Raw genomic sequence first — 6402 nt, 5'->3', positions numbered from 1 at the left:
TTACAAAAAAAAATGTTTAGTAAAAAAAAATCTTCATGGGGCGCCTGGGTGGCTCAGTCCGTTGAGCGTCCTGACTTCAGCTCACGTCATGATCTCACAGTTCGTGGGTGTGAGCCCCGCATCGGCCTCTGTGCTGGCCGCTTGCTCAGAGCCTGGAGCCTGCTTCAGATTCTGTCTCCTTCTCTCTCTGCTTCTTTCCCCCACTCATGCTTTGTCTCACTCTGTTTCTCAAAAATAAATAAATGTAATAAAAAATGTAAGAAAAATCTTCATAAAGTGAAAATGGGGAAACATCGCTACATTCTTGGAGACTCACCAAGGCTTAAGTGTCTGAGAAGTGTGGGAAGACACACACATGTCTATGAGTATGCCTTTTCTAGCAATTTTGTAACTTTAGCTTGTATTTTGTATCAGTTAGGGAGTTGAATTCCTGAGCATAATGCAACCATACGGAAAATGTACAGGTGGTGTCTGAGTATGGAGCTGAGTGGAAAGAATATTAAATCTATCTGATAAATAAAGGAAAAATCACTTAAATAAACCAGTTCTGTATTGAGAACATGGAAAACGAGCAGGTGGCTGAAGTTTGGTTCTTGATGCTGGTGCAGCAAACAGTCTAGTGTCTGGGACCCCCAACTAAGCTGTCTGTCTCTCATTGCTGTGTACAGCCTAGTCTAGACAAGGTAATAGAGTCTCCTGTCGAAATAGAATATGGAGAAAATCTGACGACACTGAAATTATGTTTAGCAGCTCTCAAACATGAAGGAAAGAAGAAGCTGACTCAGATGAGAAATTGTTCCAAATGAAAGCCATCATCTGCAGAGTCCCTAAATCCTACCACAAAGCGCTTCTAGGGTTAAGCCAATATGATCTGGGATCCTCACCTGTGAAAAACAGACACTCTTTGAAGTTGAGAGTAGAAAGACTTATGTATTAATTAGGAAAAGTGCTGGGTATTCTATATCACCTCTCCACCTTTCTCCACTCCACTGTAAGTATCAGGAGTCTGATCTTCTTGGTTTGTTTCAATTCAGCTATTTTGCCCCCTGACTGCTACTTGAGTAAAGTCTATGCTAGCAAGAGATCAGAATGAAAAGGTGAAGAAGTAGGGGTATTTATTTCCATACTGTCCTCCCCAGGGCCTCAGGCAGGTAGTGGTTTGGGGCCTTTACCTCAGGCCGCTCTCCTTTCTAAGAGTCTACCATTCAGTCTACAATTATGTCTTGTAACCATGCCCTCTCTTTGCTCTTGCAAAGAACTTTTAAACTTAAACTTGAACACTAAATAGCCTGTCATAAAATACACTCACATGGATGCCGAGGGAAATAAAGGAGTAATTGAGAATTTTAGTCAAAACATTAAAGGATTTTATTTTTATAAATTGTCTTTCATTTATATTTTTCTCTAATTATGTAAGATATTTTTAAAGTTATGAGTTTAAAAAGAAAAAAAAACAATTTTCAAGTATACGCCTATTAGGAGGTTAAGCATTACTTCTCATTTTACCATAAATATATTGTAATCATAAAAAAAAAGGAAATCACCTGAGGTCTTATATTTATAAAACTAACTGTAAGATATTTTTACTAAAACCTAGGGGTGCCTTTGTGGTTCAGTTAGTTAACCTTCAGATTCTTGTTTTCAGCTCAGGTCATGATCTCCTGATATATGAGATCAAGCCCCCCATCAGGTTCCATGCTGATAGCATGGAGCTTGCTTGAGATTCTCTCTCTCTTCCCCTCCCTCGCTCATGTGTGCACTTGCTCTCTCTCTCTCAAAAATAAATAAAATTAATTAATAAAATATATTTGTAATAAAATTTAGAAAAGGAACCCTATCATTAAAACCATCTCATAAGTATTGTGACCAAGTGATTGTGTCTAATCAGGAACTAAAGATGTGCACTTTTCAGTAGGAAAAAGAAAATTCTGCATTTTCTTCATTATCTTACAATAATGGGAGCAATTGGGGTAAGAAACACATTTCTAAAGATTATGTAACTTTTGCCCCAGATTTTAGGAGAACATCAACCAGGAAGAAGGAAGCACCTATAATATCCCTTTCATGAGAAGAAGGATTCTCTCTCAAGAAACTACCAAAGAAAAATTAAAAAAAAAAAAAAAAAAAAGACTCTATAAAAGACAATGAAGATCCATATAATAAAGAATGACAAGGGAGATAATAAGAAACCATTTTTAAAAATTAGAATATGTGCAGCGTGCCTGGGTGGTTCAGTCAGTTGAGCATCTGACTTTGTCTCAGGCCGTGATCTCTCAGTGTGTGTTCGAGCCCTACATGGGGCTCACTGCTGTCAGCACGGGACCTGTTTCAGATCCTCTGTCCCCTCTCTGCCCCTCCCTTACTTATGCTCTGTCTCTCAAAAACAAAATAAAACACGTTTTTAAAAATTGGAATACATGCTGTCATCTACATGCTGATTTGGTTATCAATTCACATACCGATTATAGATACTAATCAGTATCAAAATTTACTAAATAATTTTAAGAATAGGATGATCAATATTCTCTGACAAAGCAAAGGGAAGTCTGGAACATCCAGGGGCTCCCCAGGTTCTTCCTTCACCCATTAGATATGAATCTCTGGCCCAGAATAGGTGGGGCCTCTAATTGAGGTTTGTGGAGTTCATCACATATTGGGGAACATTTACATTATAAAGCATCTCAATTTTACACTGGGTAGAACTACATATCTCAAGTGAGATTTGCCAGGGAGCCATGCCTCATTGAGTCATAGGTCATGGGTCTTATTTACTTGATATCATTCTTAAGCCAGTGATATTTAATTAACAGCATTTTACAGATAGAGTATTTTTCTGTCAGCAAATATGTTTATGCTATTTATTTGGAAGTCCAATTGACAGAAAGATTAGGCCAGGTGCTATGCTTTCTTATTTTATTTCTCTGGTCATATTCCTCTGGTAGAAGGAATAGATGGATTCCTGTTCAGCTGTTTTACTCCCCCTTCCTAGAACATAAAAGAAAACATATTAAGAATTAAAAGATTATTCTTTGACTAGAAAAAAAGAATTAATTGCATAGGATGCCAACTTTATGTATCCAGTATTAGAGAATAGCATCTATCAGATATAACATTATAATAATATGTGATTTTTATTGCAGGTTTAGCAATAAACCTGTACACAAAGCTTGACACACTTCATCAGAATTATAAAACAATATTTAATTCTATAAATATTTAAAATAAAAATAATTAAAGTATTTAAAATATAAATATCAGGGTTCCAGATCCAGTTAAGATAAACACATACCTCCTTTTATCTCCCACTAAACTTTATTGAAAAAACCTGGAAGAACACAGGGACAGCTGAAAAATACAAATATGAAAAGTCAGATCAAGGGAAAGAATGAGAATTTGAAGTACCACCAAAACAGTTTTCAGTTTACCATTTGTATCCCTCTGGCATCCTCTGGCCTGAACTCAATACAACCCAAAACCCAAAAGTGGGCACTTTCTGGTGGATGAAGTGAGTCCAGCAGAAGCTCTCTAAGACCTGGCTTGAGGAGTAATCAAATGAACTCTATAAGAGCTCTCTTTCTAGCTCTTTATAACTGCCTTACTTTACCATATCATTATATTCACACTGGGAGACAAGACAGAGCTGCTTGAAAAACAACAGTTACAAAACCAACCAAACAAAAACAATAAAAAACAACTTGTAGAAGTCAATCCAACAGAAGAAATATGACTGTACGTGGATACAGACCACTTTAGGCAAATATCCAAATTACATATATTTTCTCTACTAAATACTGAACTGGAAAATCAAAACATAAATGCAATGTGGGGCTCTCACTGCAAGGCTCTGAAAAAGCAGATGTAGGCAATGAGAAGTTGTGTATGTATCTGGATAAACGTGTGTTTCTAGGTAGGTGTTTATATATTGGGGAAATGAGAAGAAAACAAAACATTTGTCATATTTGAACAACAAAACAACAACAGCAGATTTTTTCTCTGTAATGAAAATATACATAACACACGTTGATGATCACCATCATATTTTACCCTACGGTTCTAGAGAGAAGCTGAAATTAAAAATATGTGCTTTTAAATATTAGTGTACATTTTCCTTTCAACTTAGGATGCAGCAAGTTGGAAAGTCACAGCATGCTATGGACTGAATCATGACCTCCCCCACCATTAAATTCATAAACTGAAGCTGCAACCTCCAATAAGATGGTATTTGGAGATGGAGTCTTTGAAAGATAATTAAATTTAGTGGAGGTTGTGGGAGTGGGGACCTTGTGATGAGATTCGTGCCTTTATAAAAAGAGACATCAGTGGGGCGCCTGGGTGGCGCAGTCGGTTAAGCGTCCGACTTCAGCCAGGTCACGATCTCGCGGTCTGTGAGTTCGAGCCCCGCATCGGGCTCTGGGCTGATGGCTCAGAACCTGGAGCCTGTTTCCGATTCTGTGTCTCCCTCTCTCTCTGCCCCTCCCCCGTTCGTGCTCTGTCTCTCTCTCTGTCCCAAAAAATAAATAAACGTTGAAAAAAAATTTTTTTAAAAAAGAGACATCAGAGAGTTTTCCCTCTGTCCTGTCATGTGAGGACACACCAAGAAGGCAACCAGTTATGAGCTAGGAAGAGAGTTCTTATCAGAAACCCACCATGCTAGCACTTTAATCTTGGACTTCTATCCTCTAGAACTGTGAGAAAATAAATTTTTGTTGTTTAAGCCACCTAGTCTATGGCATTTCATAATGGCAATTCCAACTAAGACACAGCACAACCAATTAACCTGAAATTTAAGGAAAGAGAGACACTACCAAAGAGAGATGCAAATGTGAACTCTTGTTACCTAAGGCACACAGTGAGAGTGAGTGTCATACAAACTGGTAAGAATAATTCAGCTAAAATATTTAATGAATTGCTCAGAGCTGAGCATGGAATAACCTGAGAGAATAGAAATCTTGGACCATAATGAACAAGGGGAATCTACACACAATTAACTATAGGATCTTAATATTGGTTACAGGACAAAAGACTACTAGAGAAAGCCTCCCACACAATGCAGACTTAGGAGCATCAAGGAACAGTTGCTGTGGATGACTCAAAGTTCCAACTCCCTATTGTTTCTATAGAACAGAAGCCTTAAATGACTGGATCCAGCATGGTAAACCCTGCCATACTCAGGGACTAAGTGAAGCCCATCGCAACAAGAGGAAAAGAACAGAAAAGAAAAAAACTTCACCTTTTGGGGCCCCTACTGTCATATAATGCTGCCCCTGGCAGAGATGAGATCCCTGATTCCCCCTCATCACCAACACCAAAGGATGTACCACATGACCAACACTAAGTCTGAGCCAGCAAAATAAAATTCCAAATAACAAAAAACTGCAGTCAACAGTTAGGGAAGGGGCAGGAGCATGAAGAGAAAACATCTTTGAGGTGCAAGATTACAGGGAGCACTTAAAGCTGCTGTGGAAGAGAAACATTGAGAAAATGGGTCAAGGCAACCCAGCCTTCATCCAAAACACAAGGTAACATTAGAAGAACTTGAAAGATAGGATGACACATAACACCCACAAAATTGAAAACAAGCTCAAGTACTGACTAGATTGGCTCAACCCCTCACATGGAAGGCCAACCAAAAGAAAAAAAATCAATCACACAAGAAATTAAGACTAACTAAGCTTAACATGTTAAACGCTCTTAGATGATACACATGGACGCATCTGCATCCAAAATCCAGTGGAGTGGATTGAATGGAACAAAAGGTCTGTACTAATGTTGTGATGATGAAAATATTCTATAAATCTTCCATGTCCCATATGGTGGCCACTAGGCATTGTGGCTTATTGAAAACTTCGAATATGGCTAGTGCTATTGAGTAATTGAAATTCAAATTTTTGTAACTCAAATAGCCACATATGTCTAATAGCCACTATATTGGACAAGCCAAGATACCGTTTTCTTTTGAAAAATCACAGCTCCTTCCATTAAACATTGCCTAGGTAAAGGACCTATAGGAATGAATTGTGTCCAATTATATTGTTCTCAGAAGTTAAAAGAAAAACTGAAAATTCACCTTTATCACTGTAGGCTCCAAGATGTATGTATTGTTTTTACTTTTTACTGTGCAATAATTTTTCTATTCCACATGAAGTTAAATAGGAGTTTGCAGAATAGATTGTAGAACATTTGGAATATTCACTAGTTCTTTAAAATCAATAGAAACACAATTTGCTGCAAAACATGACTGTTTTACCATTTTTCCCCCATGGAATAAACACAACATAGATCACTGCCACAGCAATATATCTGCTTTACATTCTGAAGATTTCATCAGTTTTACTTCTCTGCTGTTTCATCCCTTCTTCCTTCCTTCCTTCCTTCCTTCCTTCCTTCCTTCCTTCCTTCCTT

At 37.8% G+C, this 6402-nt stretch overlaps 1 long non-coding RNA gene across 1 annotated transcript in view; it reads right to left on the bottom strand.

The window, feature by feature from the left end:
* Window positions 1–2350: 2350 nt before the first annotated feature.
* Window positions 2351–6402, bottom strand: part of LOC121028433 (uncharacterized) — a 116207-nt gene continuing 112155 nt past the window's right edge. The window contains exons 3-4 of the long non-coding RNA XR_005789224.1: window positions 3290–3345; window positions 2351–2985 (exon numbers count right to left, since the gene is read on the bottom strand). This is a non-coding gene — a long non-coding RNA (uncharacterized LOC121028433). The remainder of the gene's footprint in view (window positions 2986–3289; window positions 3346–6402) is intronic.

This window comes from Herpailurus yagouaroundi, unplaced genomic scaffold, assembly GCF_014898765.1.
Source record: "Herpailurus yagouaroundi ecotype Mexico unplaced genomic scaffold, PumYag 100, whole genome shotgun sequence".
Lineage (NCBI taxonomy): Eukaryota > Metazoa > Chordata > Mammalia > Carnivora > Felidae > Herpailurus > Herpailurus yagouaroundi.
The sequence above is the reverse complement of the archived record's forward strand: the minus strand, read 5'-3'. Positions and strand labels throughout refer to the sequence as shown.